Source organism: Anthonomus grandis, chromosome 12 (assembly GCF_022605725.1).
Source record: "Anthonomus grandis grandis chromosome 12, icAntGran1.3, whole genome shotgun sequence".
NCBI lineage: Eukaryota > Metazoa > Arthropoda > Insecta > Coleoptera > Curculionidae > Anthonomus > Anthonomus grandis.
The window spans coordinates 990,133-1,001,720 of NC_065557.1; the positions used below are offsets into that span (position 1 = coordinate 990,133).

The following is an 11,588-nucleotide window of genomic DNA, read 5'->3' on the forward strand; positions in this document are numbered from 1 at the left end:
ACATCTAAATGTCAATAACAGATATAGAATGTCCCACATAAAATAAAGATTGTAGTACACAATATGATGTTAATAAAGTATGTGGGTAAATGTTGAGCAGCTTAGCACTGCAAGAATTGATATGTTTTATTAATATTCTATACTTTCTATTGTGGCCGTTTCTTTCCAAAAATACAATAAATATCATATTGAGCCTCAGGAATTTCTGTAACATGCAATTTCGATCAGGAACTGTTATGAACAATTATGTTTCATTCATCTGGACCAACTTAGAACGTTACTCGTATTTATTTAGTAATAGTGCTTGAAAACAAAGCCATTTTAGAGTATACCCCTGTTCACACAAACACTTCGTCTACATATTTTATTAACATCATCTTGTATATTAATGAATAATACAAATAAGGATTGGATTGTTTTCTTGTTCCACCCACGTGCCGGATAGTTGCATCACGATGACGTCACACGAGTTTGGCCCCATCCCCCAAAAGACAATTTCTGGATCGATCGATGTCGCCCCGAGTGGGGCCGTTTGCGTGGGAGACCGTCATTGCATCGATTATTCTGAGCGGTCGGGAAACTACGTTTCAGTTTTATTAAAAAAGGTCAAATACAGTTACGGGGGTGGAACGAAAACTTTGGAAATGATTCGGTTTAATACGATGGCTCTCGTCTACGGTCGGATTAAAACGAAACATCTGACATATAAGCAAACAAAGCTTACAATAAAGTGGCACTATCTATGTGTAAAGAGCTCAACTAAACAATCAAATCACCTTAGACATTTCAGAAATCTAATCATCATTTGAGAGTCTAGAACTATTTAAGGTTATTAAAAACTAGGTGGCCATCAAAATCAAACCTTTCATTAACACAGGACAGATCTGGGCTTTTAAAAGCTTTACTAATTTCCATTGTCCCAACTTAGGTGTTCTGTGTATGTTATGGTAAGTTTTTGTTGAATTTCCCTTTTTCGGTTTACATCATTTTAATTATTGCTTAGGTCTGATGATGCTCTAGTCGAGCGAAACATGTAACCTTTGTAATTTTATTAAATGTATTTGTGATGCTGTAGATTTTGTGTTTTTACCTTTTATAAAAGTGTATGACCAGCATCTTTGGGATAATGGGCAGTGTGAATAAAAATTCATTAAAAGCTAAAACTTACATTTTCCTAGAAATAGTAAGTAGCGTTTACTAAAAATGCAGTTAGCAAAAGCTAAAGTTTTTAGCATTGTCTAAAATAGGTGTGAATAAAAGTAAGTAATTACTAAGAATATTAAGGAAAAGCTTACATTTTTGCAAGCTTGTTAGATCCTGGCTTAAAAATTTAGTATTATTAAACAGTTTGGCAGAAATGGCTGCATTTATGAATATAAGATCTGTAAAATTTTATCCCAAAACAAAAGAAAGTCGTATGCCGAAGAACACCACGGTCTGTATAGATTTAGTGAAGAAAATGTTGACTGGATAGCTAACCATTTTTTGGAGCCAAAAGTAGAGACTAGAGGTGATGCATTGAGTCCAAAAAAAAAAATCTAATATTGTTGCGCTTTCTAAGTGATTCCGGATTTTAAATAGGGATCGGAAAAGAGGAAGGAGTTCATAGAACAACAAATGTAAAACGATATCTCATGTTTTACCAAAAATAGTTGAAAAGGCAGGAATTTGGATTAAATTTCCTGCAGAAAACTCGACTGACCAGGCAATCAACGAATGGGCACAGTTGTATAGATTTCCCTGTGCTTTTGGTGCAATTGATTGCACTCATGTACCAGTGGCGGATTTGCCGGTGAGGCAAGGGAGGCGACGCCTCACCTTGCATAAATATTTAAAAAAATACGATATTATATAGTAGCATTCGTTTAAAAAATGAAAATCAATTAATATTTAAAACCTTTTAAAATTAATTTCGGTAAAATAGTAGTATATAAATCCGGTAAAACCTATTGGTCAGCGGTACCTTCCCGTCGCCTCAACATTTAACTTTATGAACGTGCTCTTTGAGCTATACCCGCCCGCGCAATCACAAAATATCGCCACCGAATGGTCCGATTGAGGCGATCTTCGCTGTCGCCGCATGAAAAACCGCAAGATACCCGGTACCGAACGATTTCAAATTTGGAAAAGCCCGCTGGCAGTCAAGTGGCGGGCGGAGAACAGCACGTTATTAGCAGCCTAGAAAATAGAAAATCTCTATGTTTTGTTATTGAATATTGTTGTTTTTTTTTTTGAATAAACATGAATTATTTATTTTTGTAGTGTTAAGTGTTTGTGATTTAGACTTTACAAAACATTTTTAATTAATTATAAAAAGTCATGGCTGTGTTTGGCCCTAAATATGACCCATTACTTTGTTTGCTGGAAATTCCGTTTTCCAGAAGAACGGAAAATGAAAAAAGAAAGATTCTTACTATTGGTAGACCTCAGCCATCTTTATGCAATTTAAAAGAAGATAAAAGATCAGGTAAAGAAAGGGCGATGATAATAATTTGGAAAGGAGTAGTTTAAATTTTAATGTATGGCAATATATTTTTTTACATTTCATCTTTGAAATATTAGTATGTAGTAAACTTCTACTAATAATGTAATATAAAAAATAATCATAATATATAATATTTATGTTATTATTATTTTTTATTTAATAATACTAATTATTTTTAAGAATAAAATAATATATTGTTATAAAATCTAATCTATTTTAATATTTATACATATACAATTTTATTCTTGTTTCCTGCCATACATGATGTTCCAAACCACATATACTCAACCGATTTAAAGTAAACCTACTTATGCCAAATAATGTTTTTTTATAATTTTTTTAAATGACTAAATATATAGAATTGGGCTGACTATACCTTTCTTCATTATTCATCCTCTTTTAAATGTTGATCGATCTAAATATTAGAAAATAATGATTATATTATATTTATTTATTTCAAATTTTCCTTAAATCATTTTTTTTTAAATATTAAACATTGTAAAAATATAGGTCGATCAACCACAAGTACTAATTACGTTTCAGGCTCAAAGTATTTTCGTTCCTTTCAATCATCTTGGTACAATACCTATCCTTGGTTGTGTGGGAGTATACATGCTCAAAAATTATATTTTGTTGGCCATGTGTTCTTCTTTCACATGTAAAGTCTGTCTGGGTCAAACAAGGATACTATGACCTTAAAAATTTGCAACGGTCAGCAAAAAAGCATGCGGAATCAGGCAATCATTTAACATCATTTATGAATTTAAAAAGACTAGAAAAAAACATGTCAACAATAAAAGATTTACTACAGGAAAATGTCTCACATTGTAAAATCATATACAATGAGAAAGTTAGAAAAAACAGAATGTTATTTAGTAACTTAATTGATACCACTATACTCCTAGCAAAACAAGAACTGTCATTTCGTGGTCATCGAGGAAGAGGTTCGAAAAATAGGGGAAACTTTATTGATTTTTTTAATCCCAAAATAAAATATAATGAAAAACTACGAAATCATATTGAAAAGCTTGGAAAATCATTTTGTTCCAAAAACCATTCAAAATTATTTAATTTTTTGCATAAGTGAAGTAATTAAAGAAGAGATTAATCAGCAACTTAAAGACAAGGATTTTTTTGCCGTAATTGTAGATGATACCACCAACATTACTGAAAAATCTCAGTGTGCAGTGTCACTAAGATATGTCGAGAAAAAAATCTCTGAATATTTATGAACGATTTTTGGGTTTTTACGATGTGAGTGATGACCGAACTTCAGAAGCCTTATACACATTAGTTGCCAGCGTTTTATCTCCATTTAATTACAAAGAAAAGCTGGTGGCACAGATGGGCATCCAGATCCAAGATTGTTTTGCTACTAACAAATGAATACATCAACGTTATCTCCGTGTTTGAAAATATTATGAATGATCGATCTTCAGGTGCGGTCTCTATTAATAGTGCTAAAGGATTTCTAAAATCTTTTTTAGAATTTGAATTTCTATTTCTTTTAAATGTGTTTAGCGAAATTTTCTTAAAAACAGATTTTCATTATGACAATTTAAAAAAAAAACATTTGATGTTGTCCTATGCAAAAAATATGTTGATACATGTATTGCGCAACTAGGCGAATTAAGGACAGATGATATTTTGTATAATTTAAAAACAAAATCAGCTAATTTAGTTAATAATGCCAAACAAACCATCAGTTTTTCATATAATCTTAAAGATAAGTCTGACGAAAATATGAAAGGTCTTTATTTTGAAATTCTTGATACAATAGTTGTACAATTAACAGAAAGATTTAAGAACTTTACAGACATACAATTTTTAGCGCTAATTGAATGCAATAACTTGCGTTAAAAACTGAACTGAAAATAATATTTGGCGATGAACAGTTTTCAGGCTGTAGTCCACAACAAATATTTAATATTTTCACAAACGACCTAAAAGATGTTTTTCCGTATACAACTAAACTTATTATGATGTATGTATACAATTAAACTTAATATCATATTAACTTTACCTATTGCAAGTGCAAGTGTGGAAAGACATTTTTCTTGCCTTAAGACTATAAATCAAGACCGGTTATATGACCTTGCACTCTTGCCAATCGAAAAGTCGCTTATTAATGATATGACTAGTTCCAAAACAGACGAAGAGGACTTTTATGAAAAAATTATAAAAACTTTTTTAGTAACTAAAAATCGAGCCCTTGATTAGTTCATAAAGTTTAATTTGTTAGCTTATTTTTCTTTTAAAATTTGTTATTTAGGTCTGGTATAGAGGTTAATTTTTTGTTTGTTTTCGCATGTATTACATACATTACAATAAGTAGTACAACTTTTTTTTTTCAAAAAATTAACAAATAATGCAAGTTTTGTTGGAAATAAATTATCTGAAAAATCGCGGTTTCTTATAGTCTTATTCTGCAAAAACGAGTTATAAATATTTAAATAATTTAAATGTGGGTGTAATAAATTTTTGATCGTCTTATAATACCTGTTACAGTCCATTGTTTTTAAATTATATAACTTGAAAATATATTATAATTAATTTTTGGTGTTCGCCTCACCTACCAAAACTTTCCAGATCCGCCACTGTCATGTACCAATAATAAAGCCATCGCTACTCATGGTGACGAAAAGAAATTTTTACATCCGTAGATGCTCAATGGCCTTGCTCGGTGCACGACAGTCGTATTTTAAGAAGATCAAATATTTTTGGTATGATGAGAAGACGTCAACAGAACTATGGAATTATTTTAGGCGATGAAGGGTACGGCATAACACCATGACTATTAACACCGTATAGAAACCCCACCACACCTCAAGTAATAGCGTATAATAATTTACATAAAAGAGAGCGCGTTATTATAGAACGCTGTTTCGGACAACTAAAACGTCGATTCCCTGTTTTGCAACATCCGATACGATTGAACATTGACAAAATTTGGTCAGTAATCGTCAGCGCTGTAGTTCTGCATAATGTTGCTAAGTATTTAAATGACCAATTACCAAATGACGAAGAAGAAGTAGTGGAAGATAATGATGAGCTAAATAACGACCGTCAGCGTGGTCAACAGAAACGAGAAGAAATAAAAAATATAATTTTTCAATTGCAGTTGTAAATATACTACTAAATATGATACCATACAGTGCGTTTTTTTTAATGCAGTACATAGGATTTTACTTGGTAAAATTTCAAGTGCGTGTTAAGTTTATTTTTACTAAGCCTATGCAGACCAAAATTCACATAGGCAAAGTTTAGGTCTCTGGAAACATAACAAGCTTTAGTTTCTTCTTAAAAACTTGCTAGATTTTCAGAAAAATCAAATTTAATCTTAGAAAACAAACACTTTTTCATAGCCTTGTATATTGATTTAATACCATCTATTTCATCATTACATTGACAATGTCAAAAAGGTGACTTAAATGATGTCAAAAACGAAATTTATTTAACAAAATAAGCATTTAATTTTAGTAAAAATGTTGAAGAAATTAAATTAATAATTTGTATTTTAATGCTTTTAAGCAGCTACTTCAGGAACAAATTACATCACATTCTTTTAAGGACCGTAAATTTGACGAAGGGTTTTTGTTTACTCTTAAAAGAAATCTTTCTACTACATACTTTCTAATTGATTTGCGTAGAACTGGGCGATCTGGATATAAAAGCCAGTAAATACATTTGCCATTTCCTGGTATGAGACTGTTACAATCTTTAATCTTACTCCAATCGTATAAACAAGAGTCATTTTCTAATAAATAATTTAAAAAAATTGAGCTTTTATTTGTTGTTATGTCAAAACATTTGACAACTAATGAATGTCTGTAGCCGGTGGTCATGTATTGTACGGGGTATTTCAAAAGAGTCGATTTTTAAATTAATTTTTAGAATAAATTTAAGCATTTTTATTCTAACAAGACATTTCACTTTCAGCAGAAATGCCTTGTATATGAATATATTTTTATTTGAAAAGTAATGGACAGAACATACAGGAACTCACAAAACTTAAAATTATTTCTCTTAACATGTAACAAAAGTATGTACCTAGAAAAATATTAGCATTTTTTATATAACTACAAAACAGAAACACACAAAACTAAAAACTAAATTGTCTTCAAAATTTATTTTGAAAAATTCTGTGAGGTAGTGTGGTAGAGAGCTACTGTGTCGATGTTCGGTAATCATCAATATTTAACAATTGATTTTCATTTGTAATTTTGCCAGCATATTCGGAAGGTTCTGGAGGGGTAAAGATGGCATTATTTGGATGGTTGGGTAAAGATGGTGGTGCGGGATGTGTTAATGTTGCTTCAGCGTCTGTTACAAGTTGAAAGACCTGTCGTTTAATGTTTAGTTGTGTTGATGCTGGAAACGTTTTTACTGTCGCCGCCATTGAAGAAAAAAATACATCCAGGGGATGTGCGTTTGTCTGCGACGATACCTGCTGCTCACGCTTGAATTTGCATTGGAGAATGCTGTACATGTTGCCGTTTTCGTTTCGACCTGCTTAGATGACACGTGGAGGTACTTGCAACGCTTTTTGCTGAATCCGGGATTGCGGGGGTTCGGAAAAACCTTCCGTCAATTGCTGGCTAGAACCATCAGCATCAGAGTCGTCACCTGAACTAGGTACCAACAAATTACTTGTTTGCAATTCTTGTGGTTGTTGCGAATGGGGGTTTAAAAATGCCAATTCTTTTTCGAATTTTATTGGTTTAATCTTTTTTGCACTTTCACCACTTTTAGTTTTCCTCAACTGTTTCGCCTTCCTATAATTATCCCGTAGTTTTCTCCATGTTTCCTTACAGACGTCACCTAAAAGAAAAAATGCTTTTAATACATTTTTTTTCAGGTTATTAGCGACTGGCAATTCTTTTAAATCGATGGCTTATACGTTTCGCATGGGAGAAAGCACTGTCCGAAAAATTGTTTATAAAACATGTTAAGCTATATGGGATCAATTGCAGCCTAGAGAAATGCCGCAATTATCAGAACAAATGTGGAAGGAAACTGAAAAAAAATGTTGGCAACGTTGGAATTTTCCAAATCTAATTGGAGCGATTGACGGAAAACACGTAGTCATTCAAGCTCCACCGAATACCGGTTCCCTATACTTTTCCTACAAAAAATAGTTTAGCGTTGTGCTGTTAGCTCTAGTATCAGCTGACTACAAATTTATTGTTATTGATGTCGGCTCTTATGGAAAAAATTCAGATGATGGCACTCGGAAAGTTACTACGAAGCAACCAATTACAAATACCTCCCGATAAAGCTCTACCAGAAACCAATATACTTTTGCCTCACGTAATAGTAGGTGATGAAGCATTTCCTTTGTCAGTAAACCTTATGAGACCATACCCAGGACATCAAACGGCCAATAATGAAGAAAATCGGATTTTTAACTATAGACTTAGTAGAGCTCGTCAAGTAAGTGAAAATGCATTTGGATTATTAGTTAAAAAATTTAGAATATATGAGAGAACGATAAGTATGTCCCCAGAGCATGTGAATGTTGTTATCAAAACAACGTGTATACTTCATAATTATTTAAGGGAAGACACTTGCTATTGGAGTGAAGTGAAGATGACCAAAAGAAAGATTGTGTTGCATGGGAAGTATTTCGTCCTCTACCTGGTATTGGGGGCAGTAATGCCCAACAAGTTTTGCAAGTCAGAGAACAATTCAAAAATTATTTCACTTCCCCAGAAGGCGCAGTCGATTGGCAGTTACAAGAAGTACGACGTGGAAGACGCAATATTATTTAAAAATTGTCATAGAATATCTTTTTTATTCGCTTTCTTAACTAAATAAAATAATTTTTAATATAATGTTTCTCCAACTTTCTTTGCTATTTCTCTCCAAATTTCGTCCTTTCTGAGATGGTTACTATAATACCTATCACTTAAATCGTAGAGTTCTTTATAACTTTGAACATGCACAATTAAATTTTCGCAAAAACTCATTATTATTATAGACAGTGCTATACTCTATTTCAGAAATGTATAGAGTAATAAACTGGGAAATTCCGTTCTGTTTGGTTAAATTTCGTGGTCGTTCATAGGCGTAGGTACTTTATGGATTAAATACCTTTATTTTGAAAGAGGTTAAATACTAATTTAATACTTTTAATCCTTTTGTATAATATATACCTCTTAACGCTTTGTAGCATGCAAAAATGAGGACAAGTAATATATACAGAATATAAATACTTTTAAATAATATTTTAAATGTTAGTATTTACTGCTACGCTATAGTGTAATCACAATATTATTATAACAATATTTAAAAAAATGGAGGTATTCAGTCTAACGAAAAGATGTTCTAATAATTCTCCACTATCACTGAGTGAAAAAGTTATTATTTTAAGTGGAATCTCCCAAGCAAAAGCCAGGACGACCAACAAAAGTCCTTGATGAAAATACTAAATGTATAATTCAAAGAAAAGTTCACTCTTTTTTATTTTAAAAAGAAAAAAAATTTCACTCTTTTTATCGATTGGCAAAAGATATTGCGTTTGAAGCAAATTTGATAAAAAAAGAACTGCTGCCATAGCAAACTTACACAAAACTCGTTTCATGAAATACGCCGTGGAAGATATAGTCGAAAAATATAATATAACTGTACTACGCTTACCCCCCATATCATTGCGAACTAAATCCTATAGAACTGATATGGGCGCAGGTAAAAGGATTTGTAGCAAGACAAAACACGTCTTTTAAAATGAAAGACGTTAAGCTACTGTTTGATCAAGCCATTATGGAAGCAACACCAGCGAATTGGCGAAAAGCAGTCCAGCATGTAATTAAGAAAGAGGACAAAATGTGGGATCTTGACAACCTGATCGATCAGACAGTCGACCCTTTAATTGAATCGGTGAGTGGAAGAACGGTCCAAATGACCAAAATTGACACTTCGAAGTGAGATAGCCATCTTTATTAAACGACCTCCTTCCATCGAATGAGCTCAAAAACGGTCCAAAATTCAATACCGTTACCTACAATCAGCCCCCCGTCGAAACAGACTGAGCGGAAGAACGGTCCATGTGAAGCACTGCGTCAGCGGTTTGTTGTTGTCGTATTTAGAGATTATTATTCATTTGTTATCGAACTGTTACCGCGTCTGAAAAACGAAGAAAATAATATTTAACTTTTGGAAATCAAAATGGAAAGCGGTGAAAATGAAAGTGATAGAGGCGACGAGAGTAATCAACCGCAAGGCAGAAAAAGATCAAGGAATGTAGATAAATGGAAGGCCACAAAATATAAACATGCACGCCTGGCAGGTGAATCTTACATCAGTAGTACATCGGGTAGCATTAAAGAGGCTAAGAAACCTGGCCCACCTTGTGTGTACCATAGTTTATTATTTTTTTCTTTATTGCATAAAATACTTACTCGCTATAGAACTCTATTTAGATGTCTCTCTCTAGACTTACCTAAATGTACTTAACATGTATACGTTTCTTTTCAGATCTAAGCTGAAGTGCACGGAGAAGTTTTCCGAAGAATTTAAAAACGATATTATTGCCAAGTTATATGCTGGTCAACCTAAGAATGAGCAAGATACATTCCTAATAGGTCTTATAAAAGTAAAACCTTGCAAAAAGCATAAACCCACCGAAGGTAATGTTTTTAAAAAAAAGTAATACATTCTCCTTTCTCGCATTGAATAGTGAGAATGAAAGGGTCGTTATTTGTAAAAAAGCATTTGTAAGTCTTTATGCGCTATCTCATCACCAAGTTCAACGATTAAGCCAATTACTCGCAACGGAAAAAGCTCCTTGTGACATGAGAGGAAAACATAATACAAGACGTTATGTATTACCTCTGAATATACTTATCAAGATTAAAGAACACAGACTCATTTCCCAAAAAACAAGCACATTATAGTTCAAAAAACTATTTTTTACTTAGATGAAACATTCACAGTAAAGGCAATGCATTCCCTATTTCTTAAAAAGTATCCAGAATTAGGAAATAAGGTAAAATATGAATATTACTTAAAATATTTTAAAGAAAACTTTCAACTTCGCTTCGAACGACCTCAAGTTGATGTCTGTTCTATTTGTGAAGAACTAGACACTAATCTCAGAAATCCCAATCTAAATGATAATGCTAAACGAGTGGCAGCCACTGAGTTAATGGTTCACAAAAGGCGTGCAAAAAAACTTTATAAGTTGCAAGACGTTCAAAAATTATGTCAAGATAACCGCCAATGACCGGTTTTACTTTTGACTACATGCAAAACCTACCACTTCCAAATATTCCAGTACAGGAAATTTTTTACTATAGGCAGTTATGGGTATACTTATTTGAGATCCATAATCTAACGGACTCCAGTGGATACTTTTATACCTATCACGAGGGCCAGGCTAAAAAGTCGCCAAATGTACATGATTATATAAAAAACCACATACCAGCAGAGGTTCAAGAATTGCATATTTTTTCAGACGGTTGTCCTGGACAAAACCGAAATAATACTTTGGTTCGATTTTTACTGGCTCTTCAGGAAACTGGACGTTTTTCAAAAATGTATCACTATTTCCCAATTCGAGGACACTCTTTCCTTCCTTGTGACCGCGATTTTGGTACATTAAAGAGGTTAGTCAAAAACCACGACAGGGTTTATCATCCAGAAGAATACGAAAGCATGATTTTAAAAAATAGAATCACCAAGCCATTTGAGTTTAAAAATATCTCGTACCACGAATTATTGACTACAAAAACTGGTGGCCACAGTATTACAAAAAAAGCTGTAAGCCTATCGAAAAGAGAATTAACAATGTATTTAGTGTTTTAAAATATTGTGAATTTACGTTTGATGCTATAATTCCAGGTCATCAACAACAGTAACAGTTTCTGACATCATTGGCGGTGCATTTTCCTCCAGTTTTAAACTGGTTAGACCGAACGTAAGGCCAGAGCTTCCAAATGACAAGGCCTATTTCGAAGCAGTACCTATTAATGACAAAAAAATCCAGGACTTAAAGAAAGTTCTACAATACGTTAGTGGTGAAGATTTAGCATTCTATTACCATATTATTTCATGGAATGTTACTACTTCTGAAACTATTAAATAAAAGCTCACCTTTATTGTA

At 32.8% G+C, this 11,588-nt stretch overlaps 1 long non-coding RNA gene across 2 annotated transcripts; it reads left to right on the plus strand.

Moving 5' to 3' along the window:
- The first annotated feature begins 2,595 nt into the window (after positions 1 to 2,595).
- Positions 2,596 to 11,588, plus strand: LOC126742692 (uncharacterized). 2 transcript variants are annotated; one of them, XR_007662691.1, is made up of 2 exons: positions 2,596 to 11,274; positions 11,327 to 11,588. It is a non-coding gene; the product is annotated as an uncharacterized LOC126742692 (long non-coding RNA). The 2 variants fall into 2 exon arrangements; XR_007662692.1 differs by having other exon boundaries at positions 2,596 to 10,113.